Here is a 26,657-nt window from a genome sequence, read left to right on the forward strand (position 1 = left end):
CCCACACATGCTGCTGCTCCTTCCTTCCTTCCTTTTTCCTTCCTTCCTTCCCTTCTTCTACTCTCCCCCCACCCTGCTCTCTCTCTCTCTCTCTCTCTCACACTGATATCTCTTTAAGCTCATCTGAAGCAACAGGAGTGAATGAGAAGACAACCCCTTTCAAGCTGATTTTTGCACAAGCTGAAGCCCCTTGTGTATGTCTTTGGTTCTTAGAGCTTTTTTCAGTCTTATCTCCAGTTGTAAAAGGTTCAAAGCAGTTTCGTTTTCCAACCTTAGGATGCTTCTAATCTGGTTTCTCTATTCCTTTCAACCCCTGTTTAAAGGCAGCTAATTCTTGCCTGTGCTCAGCTCTTTCCCATAATACATGGCTCAGTGCAGCAAATAACAGTCACACATTTATTAACATTCTGACCTTTTCTCATCACTTCTCCTAGAGCTCCAGGTCCAGTAGACACTTGGTTAACCTTCCAAGTAATTGCAGGTGAGTGTTTTCAAAATGCTTTGCCACCACAGAGCCCACATCTCCACTTTGCCTCTTGCTGTATATATTTTTCTCACCATCTACTACATGACCTCTATTTGTTTTTCTGTTGTTAGAGCAAAAATTTATGTTTTAACACATTTTAATTTTTTACAGCATCACTCCATTTCAAAATCATCATTTTTTTCTACTATGTAGGATGAACTGGGCTATATATCAAAATGGAACTAAATTAAACATATTCAAGAGAGTATTATTCTCATGCAAATGTGTAGGGACATTCCAAGTCAATGACCAAGCATGGGGGTAGAGTAGGGTCACTCTAGGAGTTTCTACTTAGGGCAGAAGGAAAGGAAAAAAGGATGGAGAGCTCTTGGGCGATTTTTATAGGATGGACCAGAAAACGTGCACATCACTTTCTCTCACATACCACTGGAGAATGCTTGATCACCTACTCACAGCAATCTGCAAGGGAAGTCAAGAATATAGCCTTAGTTTGTGTGCCCAGGGAAAAAAATGCAGGTGGGCAGGACATGGTCAACTCACTTCTAAATTTCTCAACAGTGGTTGCATAATTTATGAGGAACCAAGCATAATATGAAAATATGAAAGTAGGTAAAGGAGAAGTATATGTAAATATATTCAAAGGACAGAGCAACAATAACCACTGAATTTGTAGTCATTTCATAATTTGCATTTTATAAATTGAGAGGAAACACTTCTTCCTTCAGTTCCTTGAATGAATGTATAGATTCCCCTAATCACTGTTACTTTGCTTATACATGTCTTGTTACTGGTGATGATAAGTTTAAAATTGGGCTATGAGGTTTTATATTTTGTTTCATGGAGTAATGTGCACTTGGCAAAATAAAAAAGCAGAAATTGTAGTAAATCAAGTTTTAATAAAGCTCTAATTTCTGATCACTCTGTGACTTAGATATAATTATGTCAGTCAAAAGGCAAATATTACTTTCCTCAAAAAAAGAATATCTTTTAAAAGTAGGAAGGATTTTCTGTGCTACATAATTCATTCCTGTTACGATTATCATGTTTCTTCTTGTTTTTTTGATATAGTTTAGGATTTTCTCCTGGCAGGGGAGAAGCACACTGAACTGTAAAATGGATGTTCAACAATGTATTTTTTAAAATATTTTAAGTATTTATTTTCACTTTTTTTTTATTTGGCCGCACTGCACGGGCATGTGGGATCTTAGTTCCCCAACCAGGGATCGAACCCGTGCCCCCTGCAGTGGTAGCGCGGATTTTTAACCACTGGACCACCAGGGAAGTCCTCAACAATGTATTTTTAATACTGAATGAAGAGTATATTTTATTACCCCTTTCTAGCCTGTACATCTGTAACAAAGGGATTTTAACATATCCTGAATTTGGTCAAGGACAATAAAGTATATTAATGTGGCAATAGTATCCTATGTGTAAATAAAAATTAAAGACTATGATTATATTTTTTAAGCATTGAGTATGTATCAGAAATTATTTAATCTTCACAAAACATAAGGTAGATCCTATCATTATGCCTGTCTTATAGATAAGAAAATTGAGGCTCAATAGCCTCATTACTTATCCAAGATCCAAAAACAACAACAACAAAAAAATGATAAAGGTATCCATAGAGACAGAATATAAGCACCCATCTATCTGATCCTAAAATTTGGTAAAAATTGCCAATATAATATATTGCCCTATATTATAATAGCAAAATTTTTATAGTGTTTAATTAGTGCTAACATGCTTATAGAAGCTTTCTATCTATTATTTAATCCTCACAACAACTGAATGGGGAAGGTATCACTTTAATTATGGAAGAGGAAAATGAAGCATGGAAATGTTAAACAGACTGCTCCTGTTCACACAGCTAGTAAGTGGGTGGGCTAGGATTCACCCCCAGGCTGTTTGGCTCCAGGATCTGTCTATTTAACTACTTTATGCTGTGTCTCACAAAACACTACATTCCCACCAAGAAGGAAGTTAATTAGAAGAATAAGTGACCATTTGGCATCAACCAGGGCAAAGTGTTGACTTGCAATACATGCTTGTTAAACTGATTATATCCAATTTCCTTTTGGTTAACTGTTGGTTATCGACTAAACACATAATATTGTCCATCTGAAAAATACTTTTTCTTTTAATCTGTTGATCTGCACACTTCCTACATATTCAGGCCCTGAAGTCTATTTTCCTAGGAATAATTACAATTAATTAATCAATTATATAAATATGGCATCCCTTTCCACACACATTTCATTCTGCATTTCAAACCAGGCAGGACACAATGAGATTATGTTATACATGCAGCATGACTTTAGTTATGAATGACAGAATCATATCTCATATCCTCAAATCTATGATACTCATCTATTTCTCTCACTCAACCGACATTGCAGTGTTATAAATATAACAGTCCTACAGCTTCAACCTTAATGACCGCAGGGACATGTACACTTTGGTGAAAAATTGAACGTAAGTTGTTTTCTACAATGAAAGTAAAGTTTCATTGTCAAAAAAAAGAAACTTATGGAGAGTAATTTGATTCTAAAAAAATAAAATTTCATCCCAGTTCATCCTATCTCGTTATCACGACTTTAATATCAAAAACAAAACAAACAGAAGATCAAAGTGATGACAATGAACGCATATGCACTGCAGTTGGTAGGGCTTAAACTATTTTTTCTTTACCTGGGTAATTTGATCTTCCACCACTTTCTGTTTCAGAAGGTTATTTACCATTTCTCCACACTATATGGCACAAATGCAAGTATGACTATCAAATGGAATACTGGCTCTGAGGGCCGAGTGGATTTGCCCTTGTGTATGGCCACATGTGGAGAATCTGCTGCTTGGGGCTGGTCCTCTAAAGGAGTGGCATTCAGGCCTGAATTCTGATGATTACCAACCCCCCACTTGTCCATCCTTAGATTTAGATTTATTACTCTCCAAGATCCTCCTGAGAAGATAATACAGGTGTTCCATATTGAGGCAGTAAATACTGCCTCTGCTCAGCAGCATACTTAGTTCACTTTATAGATCAGTCTTTCTTTAGTGCTGTAACAGGTTTGGGACTCAGAGAAAGAGTTAAAGATATAACCCAAAGACAGCACATCTAAGGTTCCGATGAACTGGAAACATTATTCCTGAAAGCAGAGAAAAGGAGTGCTCTCTGAAAAGAGGAATAAACTTTAGTTTTAACTGATGGAGGTAACCAAGCATCAGTATACTTAGCAATGAGCTCTATCAGATGTCTTCCTCTAATTTTAAAACTCACAGCACCAGAATAAAAATGCATTCCGTAAAAGCAAGAAGTAGAGTATCCCTTTTACTTCTCCATTTATTTATATTCAAAATCTCCAGAAAAAGAGACATGCATGAATACTATCCCCTCATTCTGTAGTTAGGGAAACTGAGAAATTGATGAATTAATTAAGGAGATGACACCACTAGTTGAAAAAAAATTTTTTTTCAAGGCCAGAGAGGTACCATAAAACTATAAACTATTTTTTACTTTAGGTGAAGTGAAAGGAGAAAATTAAACAAATTCATTACTATTGCTCCCCCAAGATGTCAGCTACCAAAAGTAGATAAGATGGGTGATTGTGGCTTACTCAGGCCTTCTTCTACTTACAACCTTTATAAATGTCTTAGCAGTTCCTCATTAACAGGGACTACCTAATCTTAAAGTAAGGCGTTCTCTAATGAGTGAATTAGATAACATGAATGTACAAAATTGATCCATATCAAGAGCCTCATCTTCAGTGCTAAGGAGAAAAAGCCACTAAGACACATAAAAATGTTTGTTTCCTCAACCTAATCTAGAGGCTGTACTTGGTTATACTCTATTCTTTTCACATTTTTGTCATCTTTAAATGGATCCAAATCTAAGTAATATTTGTAAACAAATTAGAACATTACCTAAAGAGAATAAAGCATTTAAATAGGCACTCTTTTGTTCTCAGGATATTTCCCTTAGGAAGAAAACCTTAAAATTTAATTTCAATCGTCGGGTGGAAATGGTTAATGATCATGTATTTCTGAGCTGTTTATCTTATCTAATGACAATACCAAAGACTTATTTCAGAAAGCTCAGCATAGTCTTTTGATTAATTTTTTACTACATCATTAATAATTACAAATGAGTTCTGAATGAAGAATTGTGTGTATCTTTCTGTTAACACATTTTCTTTACCCATATTTCCAGAGACAACATTTTCCATTTCATTCCAAGCTTTCCATAGTCACCTCACTTAAGGTCAAGAAAAAGACACAATAATGAGAAAATAGAACAAACAGCAGCTAATGGAAAGAGCAGTCCAGAAAAAGCTGTAATGGCAGTTCCACCCAGACAGCAAAGGAATGCAGCATTTTCACTGAGCGCTACCTGACAGATTCAATAATCAAGGGAAAGCCTTAATTGATGACACTTCATTAGCATAATGAGTTGGAGCTGGGAAAAGAGAGTCCCTTATTAATTAATCAAGCAAAGCACAAACTGTTTCAGTCTCCTACACTCTGCCATTTTCCATTAATCAAGAAAATGTGTATTAAAGTCATTTGAAATCTCAGCATGTGGATTATCATTCCAAGGAAGAGCAATGGAAAAGGGGTTTGCCCAGCTGCACACATCTGCTCTGGACTCATGCATGCCTTCAGTTCAGATTTGCAAGGCTGAAACCATGCACAGAGGGCACAGAGTAAGTGGTTCTCTAAAACATGTAAATCACCATCTCATTAGGAAAGTAAACAAAATCCCATCAACCTCACTAGGAAAAAAAGAAAAAAAAAAAGAATTAACTTCATTCGCCATTCCTTCACCTATCGTCCAAAATCTATGTTGCATGAAATATTATAAAATACATATGTAAACAAAATCTTTATAATAACCTGTTCAACACCCATACATGACTCCAGATTCACTATTTCTAGTTCTTCATACTCCATTTGGTCATGGGAGAAATGACTATTGATGGTGGGCTCTGGTACAAAGAAGTCATACACCCTAGGTCTCCAACTAACCACTGGCACAGGTGTTGAGAATCAATGCTAATGAGGTTAACAAGCCAAGATCAAAACTGTGGAATCCCTACAGCAGAATGGACTTCTGGAGAGGCTAAAACCACAAATCTATTATTGTAAGGTCACTTCCCTGTGATGTCTCTTATAATCAGGGGAGAGGTGGCTGTCAACATCTTAATAAGACAATGAGAGTTACTGTAGAGTTTTGAAAACAGATCATTGGAAAAGAAGTCTGTAGACTGGGTTTTAGATCTAGCTTTGACAACCACTATCTACCTACAGGACTTAGTTCAACCCCTTGGTGAGTAGGGACTTGAGTTTACTCCTGTATGGTAAGGAGCTGGAACTAGAGAAACTCTTAAGTCAATTCTGACTCTTGTAGTCTAAGATCAGACGCCATTAAGAAGGCAGTTCAAAGCAGGTAAGGGTCTGATTTACTCATTTAACCAACCAGGCAATTTTAGAATGATGATTTAATCAAATTCCTTACTTGCTTTGTATCTATCTGTGGTAGTGCCTCCATGTTCAGTTGTGCCAATTGTGCACCATCCAGATACAGGGACCGTCCTTCGCAAAGACTAGAAGTGACCAGTGCTCCTTAAAGTTATGCGGTGCCCAAGCTGCATGGCCCTATATGACAGCCATGAAAACCCAGCCATGTAAAATCAAAGTCAATTTCATATTTATCTCTATTTGTTCCAGTCCAAAAAAGGATTTGAAGAATTATTCAAATCTTAGTGGTTCCAGAATAAGTGGGAAAAATAAAAACTCTGGTCAAGCAGAATACAATTTTATCCATTGCCTATTTATCAGCATTATTTTTAAGTGCTTGATATTCAAAAGACAAATTTGTTTGACAGAAAGTGATTCATCTAAATATTCAAGTGGGTGCATTAAGCCCAGTAACAAAATAAATTCAAATCTGAAGCGCTCCTGGCATTCTAGAACTTAAGTGCAGTGATATACAGATCACCAGAAAAGAGCCATTACCACTCCAGGGGCTCTTTCATGTCAGCTAAATTGATCCCAAGTGCTGAACATTAACTGTTTGAGCTCTGAGTGGAGATGGGCATTACCTCCTTGCAGTGCAATAAACTGTATCAATTTGGAAAGAGCTTGGCTTTGTGATGAGAAAGATTTTATAGTAATAAATTGTATTTTGCAACTTGAAAATGGCTGAAGCCATCATCTATAACATGGAATGATAAACAGGGACTGAATGGTGTCACTAGCTATTTTTTCTTATAAATATTTTATTGATTTTTTTTTTTAGGCCCACAAAGATTCCCTGGTGTCATAAAGTTGGTTTAATGCATACAATAGACTTTGTTTCATGCATATAAAATGAAATATTCTCTCAGGTATGGTAGAAATAGGAAAAATGCTTGGTATGTGCAGGATCTATTTTTGAGTTCCAACTATTAACTTTCCAGGAAGACTTTCAGATCTTTTCACTATCTGCTGAATATGCTTGCAATGTGTTGTCCCTGTGTACAAGTATTATCAGTAAATAAACATCAAAACTAATTTTAAAATGAGAAAACATTATATGTCAAAGGCAAAAGTTAGCATAATTAAAAACAAACACAAAGGAAAGGGCAGAGGCAGAGTGATAGCAATTCTTTTTCTTAAATACTGAGAAACAGTATCAGAAATATGTTTATTTCAATAAGTATCAGATAGCTACATTTTGATAAAGCATGGCTCTCTCCTACTGTTGTGAAAATAATAAATTCCTATTAAAAGGTAAGAGTTGAGATAAATTAAAAAGATGGAACTCATTATTTCGAGAGTATAAACTAAGGCTGAAAGAATTGCTCCACATAAAATAGAGCACAGGGGCCTCGGGAAGATGGCGGAAGAGTAAGACGCGGAGATCACCTTCCTTCCCACAGATACAGTAGAAATACATCTACACGTGGAACTGCTCCTACAGAACACCCACTGAACGCTGGCAGAAAACGTCCGACCTCCAAAAAGGCAAGAAACTCCCCCCGTATTTGGGTAGGGCAAAAGAAAAAAGAAATAACAGAGACAAAAGAATAGGGACGGCACCTGCACCAGTGGGAGGGAGCTGTGAAGGAGGAAAGATTTCCACGCACTAGGAAGCCCCTTCGCGGGCGGAGACTGCGGGTGGCAGAGGGGGGAAGCTTCGGAGCCGCGGAGGAGAGCGCAGCCACAGGGGTGCGGAGGGCAAAGCGGAGAGGTTCCCGCACGGAGGCTCGGCGCCGAGCAGCACTCTCCAGCCCGAGAGGCTTGTCTGCTCACCCGCCGGGGCGGGCGGGGCTGGGAGCTGAGGCTCGGGCTTCGGTCGGATCGCAGGGAGAGGACTGGGGTTGTCGGCGTGAATACAGCCTGAAGGGGTTAGTGCACCACAGCTAGCCGGGAGGGAGTCCGGGAAAAAGTCTGCAGCTGCCGAAGAGGCAAGAGACTTTTTCTTGCCTCTTTGTTTCGCGGCGCGCAAGGAGAGGGGATTCAGAGCGCCGCCTAAACGAACTCCAGAGAAGGGCGCGAGCCGCGGTGATCAGCGCAGACCCCACAGCAACAGGGGCGCAGAGGAAAAAACGGAGAGACTCCCGCACAGAGGCTCGGCGCCGAGCAGCACTCACCAGCCCGAGAGGCTTGTCTGCTCGGCGGGCGGGGCTGGGAGCTGAGGCTCGGGCTTCGGTCGGATCGGATCGCAGGGAGAGGACTGGGGCTGGCGGCGTGAACACAGCCTGAAGGGGTTAGCGCACCACAGCTGGCTGGGAGGGAGACGGGGAAAAGTCTGCAGCTGCCGAAGAGGCAAGAGACTTTTTCTTGCCTCTTTGTTTCGCGGCGCGCAAGGAGAGGGGATTCAGAGCGCCGCCTAAACGAACTCCAGAGAAAGGCGCGAGCCGCGGCGATCAGCACGGACCCCAGAGACGGGCGTGAGACGCTGGGGCTGCTGCTGCCGCCTCCAAAAAGCCTGTGAGTGAGCACAGGTCACTCTCCACATCGCCCCTCCCGGGAGCCTGTGCAGCCCGCCACTGCCAGGGTCCCGTGATCCGGGGACAAGTTCCCCGGGAGAACGCACTGCCCGCCTCAGGCTGGTGCAACGTCACGCCGGCCTCGGCCGCCGCAGGCTCACCCCGCCTCCTCTGTACACCTCCCTCCCCGCGGCCTGAGTGAGCCAGAGCCCCCGAAGCAGCTGCTCCTTTAACCCCGTCCTGTCTGGGCGGGGAATAGACGCCCTCAGGCGACCTACACGCAGAGGCGGGTCCAAATCCAAAGCTGAACCCCAGAAGCTGTGCGAACAGGGAAGATAAGGGGAAATCTCTCCCAGCAGCCTTAGAAGCAGCGGATTAAAACTCCACAAACAACTTGATGTGCCTGCATCTGTTGAATACCTGAATAGACAACGAATCATCCCAAATTCAGGAGGGGGACTTTGGGAGCAGGATATATTAATTTTTCCCCTTTTCCTTTTATTTGTGAGTGTATATGTATATGCTTCTGGGTGCGATTTTGTCTGTATAGCTTTGCTTTACAATAGCTTTATTTTACTTCACTATATTATAGCCTCTTTCTTTCTTTCCTTCTTTCTATTTTTTCTCCCTTTTACTCTGAGCCGTGTGGACGAAAGGCTCTGGGTGCTCCAGCCAGGCATCAGGGCCGTGCCTCTGAGGTGGGAGAGCCAACTTCAGGACACTGGTCCACAAGAGACCTCCCAGCTCCACGTAATACCAAACGGTGAAAATCTCTCAGAGATCTCCATCTCAACATCAAGACCCAGCTTCACTCAACGACCAGCAAGCTACAGTGCTGGACACCCTATGCCAAACAACTAGCAAGACAGGAACACAGCCCCATCCATTAGCAGAGAGGCTGCCTAAAATCATAATAAGGCCACAGACACCCCAAAATACACCACCAGACGTGGACGTGCCCACCAGAAAGACAAGATCCAACCTCATCCACCAGAGCTCAGGCACTAGTTCCCTCCACCAGGAAGCCTACACAACCCACTGAACCAACCTTAGCCACTGGGGACAGATACCAAAAACAACAGGAACTACGAACCTGCAGCCTGTGAAAAGGAGACCCCAAACACAGTAAGATAAGCAAAATGAGACGACAGAAAAACACACAGCAGATGAAGGAGCAGGGTCAGAACATACCAGACTTAACAAATGAAGAGGAAATAGGTAGTCTACCTGAAAAAGAATTCAGAATAATGATAGTAAGGATGATCCAAAATCTTGGAAATAGAATAGACAAAATGCAAGAAACATTTAACAAGGACGTAGAAGAACTAAAGAGGAACCAAGCAATGATGAAAACCACAATAAATGAAATTAAAAATACTCTAGATGGGATCAAAAGCAGAATAACTGAGGCAGAAGAAAGGATAAGTGACCTGGAAGATAAAATGGTGGAAATAACTACTGCAGAGCAGAATAAAGAAAAAAGAATGAAAAGAACTGAGGACAGTCTCAGAGACCTCTGGGACAACATTAAACACACCAACATTCGAATTATAGGGGTCCCAGAAGAAGAAGAGAAAAAGAAAGGGACTGAGAAGATATTTGAAGAGATTATAGTTGAAAACGTCCCTAATATGGGAAAGGAAATAGTTAATCAAGTCCTGGAAGCACAGAGAGTCCCATACAGGATAAACCCAAGGAGAAACACACCAAGACACATATTAATCAAACTGTCAAAAATTAAATATAAGGAAAACATATTAAGAGCAGCAAGGGAAAAAAAACAAATAACACACAAGGGAATCCCCATAAGGTTAACATCTGATCTTTCAGCAGAAACTCTGCAAGCCAGAAGGGAGTGGCAGGATATACTTAAAGTGATGAAGGAGAAAAACCTACAACCAAGATTACACTACCCAGCAAGGATCTCATTCAGATTCGATGGAGAAATTAAAACCTTTACAGACAAGCAAAAGCTGAGAGAGTTCAGCACCACCAAACCAGCTTTACAACAAATGCTAAAGGAACTTCTCTAGGAAAGAAACACAAGAGAAAGAAAACACCTACAATAACAAACCCAAAACATTTAAGAAAATGGGAATAGGAACATACATATCGATAATTACCTTGAATGTAAATGGATTAAATGCTCCCACCAAAAGACACAGGCTGGCTGAATGGATACAAAAACAAGACCCATATATATGCTGTCTACAAGAGACCCACTTCAGACCTAGAGACACATATAGACTGAAAGTGAGGGGATGGAAAAAGATATTCCATGCAAATGGAAATCAAAAGAAAGCTGGAGTAGCAATTCTCGTATCAGACAAAATAGACTTTAAAATAAAGACTATTACAAGAGACAAAGAAGGACACTATATAATGATCAAGGGATCGATCCAAGAGGAAGGTATAACAATTGTAAATATTTATGCACCCAACATAGGAGCACCTCAATACATAAGGCAAATGCTAACAGCCATAAAAGGGGAAATCGACAGCAACACAATCATAGTAGGGGACTTTAACACCCCACTCCCACCAATGGACAGATCATCCAAAATGAAAATAAATAAGGAAACACAAGCTTTAAATGATACATTAAACAAGATGGACTTAATTGATATTTATAGGACATTCCACCCAAAAACAACAGAATACACATTTTTCTCAAGTGCTCATGGAACATTCTCCAGGATAGATCATATCTTGGGTCACAAATCAAGCCTTGGTAAATTTAAGAAAATTGAAATCGTATCAAGTATCTTTTCCGACCACAACGCTATGAGACTAGATATCAATTACAGGAAAAGATCTGTAAAAAATACAAACACATGGAGGCTACACAATACATTACTTAATAACGAAGTGATCACTGAAGAAATCAAAGGGGAAATCAAAAAATACCTAGAAACAAATGACAATGGAGATACGACGACCCAAAACCTATGGGACGCAGCAAAAGCAGTGCTAAGAGGGAAGTTTATAGCAATACAAGCCTACCTCAAGAAACAGGAAACATCTCGAATAAACAACCTAACCTTGCACCTAAAGCAATTAGAGAAAGAAGAACAAAAAACCCCCAAAGCCAGCAGAAGGAAAGAAATTATAAAGATCAGGTCAGAAATAAATGAAAAAGAAATGAAGGAAACAATAGCAAAAATCAATGAAACTAAAAGCTGGTTCTTTGAGAAGATAAACAAAATTGATAAACCATTAGCCAGACTCATCAAGAGAAAAAGGGAGAAGCCTCAGATCAATAGAATTAGAAATGAAAAAGGAGAAGTAACCACTGACACTGCAGAAATACAAAAGATCATGAGAGATTACTACAAGCAACTCTATGCCAATAAAATGGACAACCTGGAAGAAATGGACAGATTCTTAGAAGTGCACAAACTGCCGAGACTGAACCAGGAAGAAATAGAAAATATGAACAGACCAATCACAAGCACTGAAATTGAAACTGTGATTAAAAACCTTCCAACAAACAAAAGCCCAGGACCAGATGGCTTCACAGGTGAATTCTATCAAACATTTAGAGAAGAGCTAACACCTATCCTTCTCAACCTCTTCCAAAATATTGCAGAGGGAGGAACACTCCCAAACTCATTCTACGAGGCCACCATCACCCTGATACCAAAACCAGACAAAGATGTCACAAAGAAAGAAAACTACAGGCCAATATCACTGATGAACATAGATGCAAAAATCCTCAACAAAATACTAGCAAACAGAATCCAACAGCACATTAAAAGGATCATACACCATGATCAAGTGGGGTTTATCCCAGGAATGCAAGGATTCTTCAATATACGCAAATCAATCAATGTGATACATCATATTAACAAATTGAAGGAGAAAAACCATATGATCATCTCAATAGATGCAGAGAAAGCTTTTGACAAAATTCAACACCCATTTATGATAAAAGCCCTGCAGAAGGTAGGCATAGAGGGAACTTTCCTCAACATAATAAAGGCCATATGTGACAAACCCACAGCCAACATTGTCCTCAATGGTGAACAACTGAAACCATTTCCACTAAGATCAGGAACAAGACAAGGTTGCCCACTCTCACCACTATTATTCAACATAGTTTTGGAAGTGTTAGCCACAGCAATCAGAGAAGACAAAGAAATAAAAGGAATCCAAATCGGAAAAGAAGAAGTAAAGCTATCACTATTTGCAGATGACATGATACTATACATAGAGAATCCTAAAGATGCTACCAGAAAACTCCTAGAGCTAATCAATGAATTTGGTAAAGTAGCAGGATACAAAATTAATGCACAGAAATCTCTTGCATTTCTATACACTAATGACGAAAAATCTGAAAGTGAAATTAAGAAAACACTCCCATTTACCATTGCAACAAAAAGAATAAAATATCTAGGAATAAACCTACCTAAGGAGACAAAAGACCTGTATGCAGAAAATTATAAGACACTGATGAAAGAAATTAAAGATGATACAAATAGATGGAGAGATATACCATGTTCCTGGATTGGAAGAATCAACATTGTGAAAATGACTCTACTACCCAAAGCAATCTACAGATTCAATCCCTATCAAACTACCACTGGCATTTTTCACAGAACTAGAACAAAAAATTTCACAATTTGTATGGAAACACAAAAGACCCCGAATAGCCAAAGCAATCTTGAGAATGAAAAATGGAGCTGGGGGAATCAGGCTCCCTGACTTCAGACTATATTACAAAGCTACAGTAATCAAGACAGTTTGGTACTGGCACAAAAACAGAAATATAGATCAATGGAACAGGATAGAAAGCCCAGAGATAAACCCACACACATATGGGCACCTTATTTTTGATAAAGGAGGCAAGCATATACAGTGGAGAAAAGACAGCCTCTTCAATAAGTGGTGCTGGGAAAATTGGACAGGTACATGTAAAAGTATGAAATTAGAACACTCCCTGACACCATGCACAAAAATAAACTCAAAATGGATTAAAGACCTAAGTGTAAGGGCAGACACTATCAAACTCTTAGAGGAAAACATAGGCAGAACACTCTATGACATACATCACAGCAAGATTCTTTTTGACCCAGCTCCCAGAGAAATGGAAATAAGAACACAAATAAACAAATGGGACCTAATGAAACTTAAAAGCTTTTGCACAGCAAAGGAAACCATAAACAAGACCAAAAGACAACCATCAGAATGGGAGAAAATATTTGCAAATGAAGCAACTGACAAAGGATTAATCTCCAAGATTTACAAGCAGCTCATGCAGCTCAATAACAAAAAAACGAACAACCCAATCCAAAAATGGGCCGAAGACCTAAATAGACATTTCTCCAAAGAAGATATACAGATGGCCTACAGACACATGAAAGAATGCTCAACATCATTAATCATTAGAGAAATGCAAATCAAAACTACAATGAGATATCATCTCACACCGGTCAGAATGGCCATCATCAAAAAATCTAGAAACAATAAATGCTGGAGAGGGTGTGGAGGAAAGGGAACACTCTTGCACTGTTGGTGGGAATGTAAATTGATACAGCCACTATGGAGAACAGTATGGAGGTTCCTTAAAAAACTACAAATAGAACTACCATACGACCCAGCAATCCCACTACTGGGCATATACCCTGAGAAAACCATAGGTCAAAAAGAGTCATGTACCAAAATGTTCATTGCAGCTCTATTTACAATAGCCAGGACATGGAAGCAATCTAAATGTCCATCGACAGATGAATGGATAAAGAAGATGTGGCACATATATACAATAGAATATTACTCAGCCATAAAAAGAAATGAAATGGAGGTATTTGTAATGAGGTGGATGGAGTTAGAGTTTGTCATACAGAGTGAAGTAAGTCAGAAAGAGAAAAACAAATACAGTATGCTAACACATATATACGGAATCTAAGGGAAAAAAAAAAGGCCATGAAGAACCTAGTGGCAAGATGGGAATAAAGACACAGACCTACTAGAGAATGGACTTGAGGATATGGGGAGGGGGTGGGGTGAGATGTGACAGGGTAAGAGAGTGTCACGGACATATATACACTACCAAATGTAAAATAGATAACTAGTGGGAAGCAGCCGCATAGCACAGGGAGATCAGCTCGGTGCTTTGTGACCACCTAGAGGGATGGGATGGGGAGGGTGGGAGGGAGGGAGATGCAAGAGGGAAGAGAAATGGGAACATATTGTGTGTGTATAACTGATTCACTTTGTTATAAAGCAGAAGCTAACACACCATTGTAAGGCAATTATACTTCAATAAAGATGTTAAAAAAAAAAATGTATTTCCTACTGCTTAAGTATATTGCACTCTTCATTAAGGATTGAGGGATATATGTGCAAGGAAATGAGTACCCATGTGAGTTTCACACCCATCATGAAAATGACTTGTTTTTCCATGGCTGCTCCGTGCATGCCAATTTCAAAGCCTCTGCCTCAAATTTTTAGTAAAATTTTCACTCTTAAAAAAAAAAAAAAAAAAAAAAAGAAGATGTGGCACATATATACAATGGAATATTACTCAGCCATAAAAAGAAATGAAATGGAGTTATTTGTAATGAGGTGGATGGAGTTAGAGTCTGTCATACAGAGTGAAGTAAGTCAGAAAGAGAAAAACAAATACAGTATGCTAACACATATATACGGAATCTAAGGGAAAAAAAAAAAAAAAAAAGGCCATGAAGAACCTAGTGGCAAGATGGGAATAAAGACACAGACCTACTAGAGAATGGACTTGAGGATATGGGGAGGGGGTGGGGTGAGATGTGACAGGGTAAGAGAGTGTCATGGACATATATACACTACCAAATGTAAAATAGATAACTAGTGGGAAGCAGCCACATAGCACAGGGAGATCAGCTCGGTGCTTTGTGACCACCTAGAGGGATGGGATGGGGAGGGTGGGAGGGAGGGAGATGCAAGAGGGAAGAGAAATGGGAACATATTGTATATGTATAACTGATTCACTTTGTTATAAAGCAGAAGCTAACACACCATTGTAAGGCAATTATACTTCAATAAAGATGTTAAAAAAAAAATAGAGCACAATAACAGAGCTATTTTAAAAAATTCTATAGATGGTTAATTTATTAGAGATTTAAATATTTTCAAATTTTAAGTACATTTATTTTAAAATGTGGGTTGAATTTCAGAGAGGTGCTAAGTTTAAGGGCTTGCCCAGCAACCTTTGAAATGATTTTACTTCTTCTGAAAAAGCCAGCCGTATTCATCAAGTAAGAACTTAGTTCTTGTTTTGGAAGATGCACTATCCTTTTCGGGCCAATTAGAATATTATTTTGTGTGTGACATAAGAGCAATGCCACAAACAAATAAAACCATTCCTAAAATATGTGCAACAATTAAAGTACATCTGGAGAGAAATGAAATAAAAATTATATAAAAGTCCAAAGAATATTATTATTAGAGAAAGATAACTTTAGAATAACCTTACAGCACAGGAAAAGTTATAATATATTTAACTTGGTATTTGCTATTCTCCATAAACCTGTAGGAACAGTAGGGTACACAGCAGAAGAAAATGAAGAACTGCTTTAGATAGAAAGTACATCAAGGAAGGATATAGCTATCCACTGTCTCTGAGTATATTTTCCACTATGTCCACCTCATAATTAAACAGAGAATAATGCACTGAATACTGCTAGGAAACAAGAAAAAAAAAGGCCCCATGCATAATTTCAAAGCCTTTTGTTTATTCAATCACACAGCACATTCTGTAGCCAATAGGTAAGAGTCAAGTTACCTTTACTATTTATCATCTTTTAATATTTCCTGAGGGCCCCCTGGATACACTGTACTAAACAAGATACTTTGTGGATGGAAAGGCTCAGGTTCATAGAGAAGAAGTAATGCTCAAGTGGCAAAATGAACAAGTGATGAAGGCAGAAACAAAATCTATATCTTCTAACTGCCAGATCACTGCTTCATGCTAACTCCTCTTTTGTTGCTTTGATGAGACCAACAAATGTACCTGATAATCCTTGCTTGGAAAACTGTAAGGGCAATTCATGTCATTTTAACAGGATTACTGAGAGAATGAAATGAATAGAATTTTTATTTTTGATACTTTTTATACGTGGAGTTGGGGGTGCAAGAAATACTCTCATAACAATCAATCCTAAGAACCACAGCCTCTTAGTTACAAAAGAAATACAAAAATTAAATTTTGACCTATTTTAATAAACACATTTTTAAAGAATGTAATTCTTTTAACATATTATTATAGCATAATCTTATGTGGTTATAACTAATATGTATATTTTACTGCTGGAAAATTTCAGGTTGTGACATAATTCAAAGTTATTGTTATAATTCACTGTATTTAAGAAAACTACCAAGAGATTCATGTTTTAGAGAGCACTTATTTCGGGAAGTTTTTATGCCAAACCAAGAGCCAAAATTTAAGACATAACATAGTTTTACAAAGATGCATATAATTGCTTGGTTATTGTGACTCTTTCAAAAAAGATAATTAAAATTAATTTTTTTAAACTGGTTTTATTCAGGACTTCAATATTTCATATATATATGTACATATATACAAACATATATAAAATTTCCTGAACATACAAGTGAGGGAGAAATGAAAATATTGGAGGAAGAGTTAAGAAGCAGTATAAGGCCTAGAAAACTTTGTGAGTCATGATGTGATCATCTCTACTCTACACAAGCCTAAAGGCTAATTAAATTCCTTTAATAATTTTGGTAATCTCAAGTCATCTCACTTTCTCTATGATTTTTACAAAGGGAATTATTCACATTTTTATTTTCAGAACTCAGACTGAGAACAGCATACAGGGATGTTACAGTGTAAGGAAATGTAAGAAACATATTGTCTTCACTACATCTTGGGGTCTTTATTAAAGTGTTCAATTACCTGAACTGTTTTAGAATGTAGACTCAGAATATGTTTGATTATAGAAACTTTTAAAAGTTGAGTTTAAGTTCATTTGAGATAAAATAGCAATATATTCTAAATCAAGCCTTCAAGCAATAATTTGGTATGTGTGCTCATGGGGAAAATGATACACAATTTGAAACCAATACTGTCTCAAGAAATTGATAAATGCTCATTCAACCATAGAGACTGGTCAAACAGGAGTGGATACTGATTTTAATTTTTTTTACTCCACTAACTTATTGCCATATTACTTATTGGCTTTCCTCCACCAGTACCTTTCATAGGTCCTTTTTCACTGACTACTTCCAAGCCCATGATGTACAGCTGATACGAAAAGAAGTGTGTAAACACAAACCATTATATTTATGAAGATGTGATCTCATGGGATTAAACTTGTAAATCCTATCATTGTGTGACAGTCAGTTTATAAAAATTTGTAATCATTGTGCATGTGTGTGTGTATGTGTGTGTGTGTGTGTGTGTGTGTGTTAGCATCTGTGTGTGTAGAAGCAACGCTATATCTTCAAGTTTATTAAATCAATAGATAGCGACAACTGGTAAAAACCAATAGATTTAGAGTCTGCTGACATGCTTCAAATTGAAATGGAGATCATGGCTATCCATCAATTTCATAGAAGAACCAGTAGATTAAATTGGTTATAACACTTTGAATTTTTCAAATAAAATTTATGTACTGGTAAATAAATTCTGTCCAAACAAACAAAAAAAATCTCTAGGAAAATGGAAAACAAGTCTAATATTTTGATAAAATAACTCAATGGGGAGGAATAAATATTATCAAACTATATATTGGAAGAATTAATAATCCCTAGAATATGTGAAAATCACAGCCATAATGTATTCATTTTATTTTATTTTATTTTAAAATTCCAACTCACTTTTTTTTTTAAATTTGTTTATTTACTTATTTTTGGCTGCTTTGTGTTTTCGTTGCTGCGCGCCGGCTTTCTTTAGTTGCCGCAAGCGGAGGCTACTGTTTGTTGGGGTGCACGGGCTTCTCATTGTGGTGGCTTCTCTTGTTGCAGAGCACAGGCTCCAGGCGTGCAGGCTTCAGTAGTTGTGGCACACGGGCTTCAGTAGTTGTGGCTCTTGGGCTCTACAGCGCAGGCTCAGTAGTTGTGGTGCACATGCTTAGTTGCTCCACGGCATGTGGGATCTTCCCGGACCAGGGCTCGAACCCATGTCCCCTGTATTGGCGGGTGTATTCTTAACCACTATGCCACCAGGGAAGCCCCATGCATTCATTTTAGATTTTTAAAAATGTTTCTTGCTCCAAGGTCCTTACAATTATAACATAGTATAAGAAAATAGAACCACTACCATCATAAAGAGATTCCATTATCAAGGTGAATATATGAACCACTCACGCATAGAGCACAATTTTAAATAGAATATGAAAAAGGTTCTGCCAAAGGTATGAGTAGTAAAGGATCCTTTCAGAAATAACGTCATTGGAGAATTCAAGGTTTTAATAGAAAGCTCATAAGTGTGTAGAAAGACACAAGGGCTTTTCTACCTGGGAAAGATAGAAAGTAATTTTGTGTGTGTGTGTGAATCAGTCAAAGATCATAAGATTAATGTTCTACCTCTTATTTGTTCAGGTCCAATCCATGGCATCTCTCTACTTATTTAGAAAATGTGCTGCAATCTTCACTGTATTCTTCTCTTTTATTTTTCAAATGAGATCAATTAATAATTCCTATTGATCTTCCTCCACCACATCTCTCAACTATTTACTCTTTGTGATTCCACAGATAATCTTAGTTCAGGCTGTCTTTGCCTCCCTAGAGGAACAGGAGAGAAGTGGCTAATTACAGAGGTCACATTTTGAGAAGGTGGAATCCAGGTCACACCTGACATGTTTAGTTGGAAGAGAGATACTTCACCCAAAGTAACTGAGAGAAAATCAGACAGTGTAGGTGATTATAGATGCAGGTGAGTTGACAGTTTTGTAATGGGAAGGTGAGAAGAGTAAATGTCTGATTAGATCTAATTTATTGAGTACAAAGTTTGGCCATCAGTGGAGGGAAAAGTTGAAACCGAGATAGGAATAGAACATACAGGGAAAATAAGATGATATCGGTGGCTGTTTTGAAGCCTACTAGATGTTTGCCCAAAGCAAACAACTATCAACCCAATTAAAGATGTGAAAAAACCTCTTCTTCTACCCATTCTCCTTAAAATTAGGTAACAAATGCTCTAAAAATCCACTTATACCAGGAGGTATACTTTCAGAAGATGTAGATTCAATGGACAGAAGAAATAATTGCAGATAATATTGTTAAGGGCTCATCGTGATAACTATGTATATGCTTCTCCACTAGTCCTTCTAACAAGAAGCTCTAGAGTTACCACAAGAAAATTGTATAACAAACTACTTCCCATACATTTGTCTTAATAAATTTGCTCAATAATTTTATTTCTAGTTCCAAAAGGGAGCATTTGCAACCTAATGCAATCTCTGCCTTGAGTGCATTATGACTTTGCCTTGGTCAGGCTGATGTAGATGTTCTCATTCTTCACTTGATTCTTGACAATATATCTCTCTGTTTTTCTCACTGAGAAAGCTTAGAACTCGACTCACAGTCATATTGTGAAATATATGTCCTACTTTGGGTTTTAGGTAAAGAAGACAGCAACATCAGCTAAATTTATCTTGAATATCTAAATGACAACCATTAGACTGGAATACAAGGGAGGAAAAGCTACTATATCCTTGGAAAGAAAGCTGAATAACACCTGGTAAGAGTAAGGGAGTGATTTCTTTACCAGAATGGTGGCATAGTTTTCAGATTAACAGTGTAGAGACACCGGCAAAAGAGATACTGAAGAAGTCCACTTTTTAAAAAAATGAAGCACAGGTTGGAATCTGATTTTCATGAAGTTGAACACAGGCTCAAGAGTAGTCTATGAGGAAGCATGATTGATGCTAAAACCAATAATGCTAATATACAATCCCTTAAGGTTTTCTGTCTTAGGAATGGTGTAGTATTTGAAGCAGATAGAGACACTAAGTCAGTGGTTCTCAACAGGAAGTACAGTTGTCCTCCAAGGACATTTAGCAATGTCTGCAGACATTTTTTGTTATCATAACTAGGGGCTGTGCTACTGTCATTTAGTGGGTAACACTATGGATGCTACGAAACATCCAACAACACACAGGACAGCCCTCACAAGAAAGAATTATCTGGCCCAAAATGTCAATACCAGCAAGGTCAAGAATCTCTCTTCTAAGTAATGGCTAAGTGGTCACAGTTGTAAGACGATTGAAAAGTGGGTGGAGGATTTACCATTTCCATGTATTCAGGGTTATTCTTATTTGATTTATGTTGTATTTGGATGTCCTCACATAAATCACTGAGAAACATCTTTGTATTCATGTGGCTTTTTGGTTATTATTTAGAATGTTCTCTCTTTCCTCTTGTCTGAAGACTGACACACATTTTGGTCATATTGTTGGTCTCTCTCTGGAATTCAGTCTGTTCTCTCCCTACAAAACTGTCCCTACTTTACAGCCTGCCTCCTACTTCCAGCACAGCCCCACTTTCATCTCTTTTTATCTAAATTCACACTTAATCCCAATTGTTGCACTTTCAGACACGAGTAAGTGACTTTGATCTGGACACACCCTTGTACTATGTTCTTGCCGTATCCTAACATATGATGTGATGGTCACAAACATGTGCCTCATTATACAGCTGGAGTATTTTACAAAACATTGTTGAGATAACATCAATACTTTACAAAGAACTAATCTGAACTAATGCACATTGACCCATATCTTTTCCCACCCTCACACTTCAGAGTGTGAGACCATTTGTCAAATGTAGTTTTCATTCATCAGAGAACAAAACTACCCTGCCACAGATGCCCACCAGCCCTGGAAGACTGCCAAAGGCTGCAGTTCTACAGCTACTTTCCTGGAAACACAAAGGACAATGTGTTTATTTAATTATGTTGTGCTAGAAGCTCACAATATTTAGCTGCTTCCAACTCATCTGCATGATAATGATTGCATGGAATCAGTTATAGCGATAAAAACACATCCATACAAGAGGTATTGTTCTTTCCTCTTGAATCATATATCTCTTTATCCATATACATGCTTTAAATTCAGCACATGTTTGGATAATCCTCTTTGTGACAGCTCCTGCAGCATCTCTGAACAGAAATAAAAATAAGGAGAGAGCCTGGAACATTTTATTCCTCTTAGTATATAAAGAATTGAAAATGCAAAGCACTGAAAATTTAAGGATTTAGAACTCCTGATAAGTATAAAATCTTTTCCAACCACACTATTTTAAATTCTAGAGGGAAATAATAATGTAATAATAAATTAGTCTGGAGCATGTGGAGTAGTTTTAGAAAACAATTTGTTTTTCTCCACAATATGCCACTGAAAGTACCTCTTCCTGATGAACTGGCCTCATTTTTTTTTATTGCTCAATGTTAGGTTATTTATTGCTCTATCAAAATGGACCAGTTCTCATCATGTATTTTCTGCATATTTTATTATGAATGATAAAATTTGTTTATGTGAGTAAGGTAAAAAAACTCACATTTTTCATGATGAACTAGTTTTAGGATAGAGGCATGATTCTCTTTTCCTTAAAAAAATATGAAATTTGATTGCTTATTTAAATTATATCTCTGCTCAGCTCTAAATTTGTATTATTATCTTTTGACATAAGGCACTGCATCATTTAGCACATGTACATGTGAGAAATACTACAGGAAAGAATATTCTATCCTATCTGTGGATAAGCTCCCCAAATTTCCACATATCAAAGTAACTAAGACAATCTTTCCAAAAGGGTGGGGATGGATGAGGGATGTCTCTAGGAACATTTTTAAGCTATCAGTCATTGTCTGCAAAGGAAAAAAAAAATAATTTGTTCTCAAAAATCCTACTGCCATTTTGATATAACTTTAAGATTGCAAGATTCTCTGCTTTGATTTGACCTAAATGCTTTCTTTCTTTTCGTCACTTACTTTTGCCCATTTTAAAGTTAAATAATGACAGTAAAGTGGTAGTGTGATGGGAAGATCTGGATTCTACTGGTTGGAATTAAAAACAAGGCAAAATATGCATATAAGGGTTATAAGATGGTATGAGATGTCACAGCACCAGTGCTGATAATTGTAAATAAACTACATTTCCATGAAAAAGTACTCAACTGGCTCCAAAATGCTTGCAAACACAGAAGTCAATATCACATGGGGAGACCAGAAAATCTCACATAGCAAGTATGCAGATGTTCTGTACTCTATGTCAGCACTCTCTAGGCAGGAAGCTCTTGGAGAAGATTTTGTAGCTGATTCAAAAGTTGTCCTTTCCAAAGAGGAGGTATAATCTCTTTTATTCCACAAAAGACCTTCCCAAGCATACCCTTCTTCTGATCAAGAAAAGACAGTTTTCCAATTTAGTGGAGATTTACCTCTTAACATCCAGAGAGCTATGAAAGCAAACTATCTGTTTACTTTAAGGGATTACCATCAGCAATTCTGGAAGATGACTACCACACTATCCTTAAGGTCCTTCTTAGACAGGCAAGCTGTGTTATTATTTTGAGTATCAAATCAGTATAGCATAGCAACAAATAAAAACTGTAGATTAATACTCAAAATTATGTAGAGAATAGTGACAGCTAAAGTTAAAGCAAGCAAACAAATGGAAACAAAATCAATAATGCCTCCCTTAAAAGGAAGGATTCAGTGTATGTGTTATTCAGCTCAATCTCTGAAATATAGACCATGAAAACTACCACATGGTGAATAGATAAAGAATGCTTCACTCCATAGTCACAGCATTCCTATCCTGTATAGATTGAACTAGAAGAGTTGGCAGAAATAATTCAAATCATTTGTAATATGGCTTTAAACAAAAATAGTGGGGTTTTTTAGGGGGTGAGTGAGGATGTGTATCATTTGGGGATGGAAGAAGGAACAGGAATTCCAACAATTAAAATCATTTCCTTTAAATATTCTGGTTAACTACGATTTACTGCACGTGGCATGTATCTTTCAAAACACAAAATATTCCCTAAAACTACTGAAATAGTAGTTGGAGTGTATGGCATTTGAATCTCTCATCACATGTTTTAGACATTGACAAGTTGTGATCTGTCTGATAAATAACATGGAAAGGAGGAACATTGTTGGCAGTATTCACATGTTCTGGCTATTCTTTCTTTCACAATCAACAAGCTTCTTAAGAAACTCATGGTCTAAAGAGGTAAGAGAAAGAAGTCCTATGAGAAGATAGGGACAAAGAAAAGGGCATCCTACTGTGTTCTGGAGAATAAGACAAAAATTTTGGAGTAATTAAGCAGATAGAGGAAAGAGGAGGTGAAGACAAACGGGCCAGGCACAGTGGACACATTGAAAAGTCTTGATGTGAGAGAAAATACAGACTTGTAAGGAATTCAGTAGGCTGAGGTGAATTTACAGACTGTTTTTGTTTTGCTTTTTTTTTTTTTTTTTTTTGTCTATTTCTTGCTCTTCAAAACTGTCTTCAAATATAATTTCTATTATTTGAGGTATCTATGATGTTTTAGCAATTAACTCTAACTACAAGGGTCTTGTCAAAAACACAGTGATAGGAAATTTTTACTCAGAATTCCAAAGCAATATTTGCAAAACCCTGATCACTGTAGATTACTGGCTACGAAACAGGCACACATAGGCTTTACCCTGTATTCTACATAATAGGTAGAAGGAGTAGGTTATATTTGTACACCTAATAACATCCAGCCAGTTGTAAGGTTATCAATATTCTACATCTATTTCAGTAAACAAGTTGCCCCTCAGTTCTGAGATGTATATTTATGACTACTAGCTAACCCAACCATTGTCATATTAATCTTACTGATTCAGATTGATAGAGTAGTTATGAATTCACAAAATTTTACATGTGGAATTGCAAGTTTTTCTAGCAGTGAGATGGTCTAGAAAGAAGGATTAGTAATTCAAAGTAAAACATTTTCCATCACTTTTATGGTTTGTGTTAGCAGTACCAGTACATATGAAGACCTTGGTTTCCAACTTTATATTATACCTTTAATCAAAACATAGGTAGTACCAAAATACAGATTTCAACTCCTCTATTTACTATTATCCTTATTCTAAATAAGATTTGCATGCAGCACCTGGAAAATCCTCATATCAATTGTACCAAGATGGTGACCAGTGCTTTATCTAACAAGATTAATCCCTGCTAAAGATCCTTAAATGCCTTACTCGCCATCACCTTCACAGTACTTAGAAAGGCATACATCATGATCTATGGACACTTCAAAGCTCATCTCTTGCTAGGGGTCCATCCTATGCTTTAGAAATTGAATTATTTCAAATTTGCATTACAAGCCAGCCCCAGCTCTCACCTCCCGCCTGTGCACTTGTTATTTTTTCTGCTTGATGCGGAAAAAATACGACTTCACCTGACTAATGCATTTTTAGCTTTCACAGCTTAATATAGATGTCACCTCTTCCAAGAATCCTTCCCCAGGCCTCCCAATCAGAATTAGGTGTCTCTTAAAATTGTTTTCTATACATCTTACTCTTTATAAAAACCTTTTTCATGTTGTATTTGCTCATATGTTTATACTTCTAGTAAAACAGATGCTGCATATTAGAGGCAGCTCTGAATTTCAAATGCCCAATGCTATTTCTAATCATTAGTACTTGTTTAATAAATGTCTATTGAATAAATAAGTAAAAACATGCAGAAGAACACTGTTCCTCCCTTTATATCAACATTTTTAGGTTGGTTTAGAAGTGCTGGGTTATTTTTCCTCTGTCTTCATATTGAATTTTTAGTCATTAAATTCATGTATTAGAGAAAATTGATTTTCTTGCCTGATTTCTTAACTCAGCAGTACAGTTTTGACAATGCTGGAAACTGGTGTTTTGTTTACTAGTTTTTTTCTGTGCTTTGAATGGATTTCATTGGTTTATTCTGTATTGTTTACTCTTATAATCTGAATTTCAGTGAGAGTTTTAAAGTGTCACAAGCTGTGTGTACATGTGTGTGTCTGTGTGTGTTGCCTGTGAGGGGAGAAAGCCCAAGGTTATCAGGTTTAATATATGCTATTCTTTACTTTCTTTTTTTTTAAATTTAATTTAGTTTATTTATTTTTTATACAGCAGGTTCTTATTAGTTATCTGTTTTATACATATTAGTGTATACATGTCAATCCCAATCTCCCAATTCATTGCACCACCACCACCACCAATGCCACTTTCCCCCCTTGGTGTCCATACATTTGTTCTCTACATTTGTGTCTCTATTTCTGCCTTGCAAACAGGTTCATCTGTACCATTTTTCTAGGTTCCACATATATGCGTAAATATACAATATTTGTTTTTCTCTTTCTGACTTACTTCACTCTGTATGACAGACTCTAGGTCCATCATATCTCTACAAATGACCCAATTTCCTTCCATTTTATGGCTGAGTAATATTCCATTGTTTATATGTACCACATCTTCTTTATCCATTCATCTGTCGATGGGCATTTAGGTTGCTTCCATGAGCTGGCTATTGTAAATAGTGCTGCAATGAACATTGGGGTGCATGTGTCTTTTTGAATTATGGTTTTCCCTGGGTATATGCCCAGCAGTGGGATTCCTGGGTCATATGGTAATTCTATATTTAGTTTTTTAAGGAACCTCCATACTGTTCTCCATAGTGGCTGTATCAATTTACATTCCCACCAACAGCGCAAGAGGGTTCCCTTTTCTCCACACCCTCTCCAGCATTTGTTGTTTGTAGATTTTCTGATGATGCACATTCTAACTGGTATAAGGTGATACCTCATTGTAGTTTTTATTTGCATTTCTCTAATAATTAGTGATGTTGAGCAGCTTTTCATGTGCTTCTTGGCCATCTGTATGTCTTCTTTGGAGAAATGTCTATTTAGGTCTTCTGCCCATTTTTGGATTGGGTTGTTTTGTTTTTTTACTATTGAGTTGCATGAGCTGTTTATATATTTTGGAGATTAATCCTTTGTCTGTTGATTCATTTGCAAATATTTTCTCCCATTCTGAGAGTTGTCTTTTTGTCTTGTTTGTAGTTTCCTTTGCTGTTCAAAAGCTTTTATGTTTCATTAGGTCCCATTTCTTTATTTTTGTTTTTATTCTCATTACTCTAGGAGGTGGGTCAAAAAAGATCTTGCTGTGATTTATGTCAAAGTGTGTTCTTCTAATGTTTTCCTCTAAGAGTTTTATAGTGTCTGGTCTTACGTTTAGGTCTCTAATC

Source organism: Balaenoptera physalus, assembly GCF_965194825.1.
Source record: "Balaenoptera physalus genome assembly, chromosome: 2".
Lineage (NCBI taxonomy): Eukaryota > Metazoa > Chordata > Mammalia > Artiodactyla > Balaenopteridae > Balaenoptera > Balaenoptera physalus.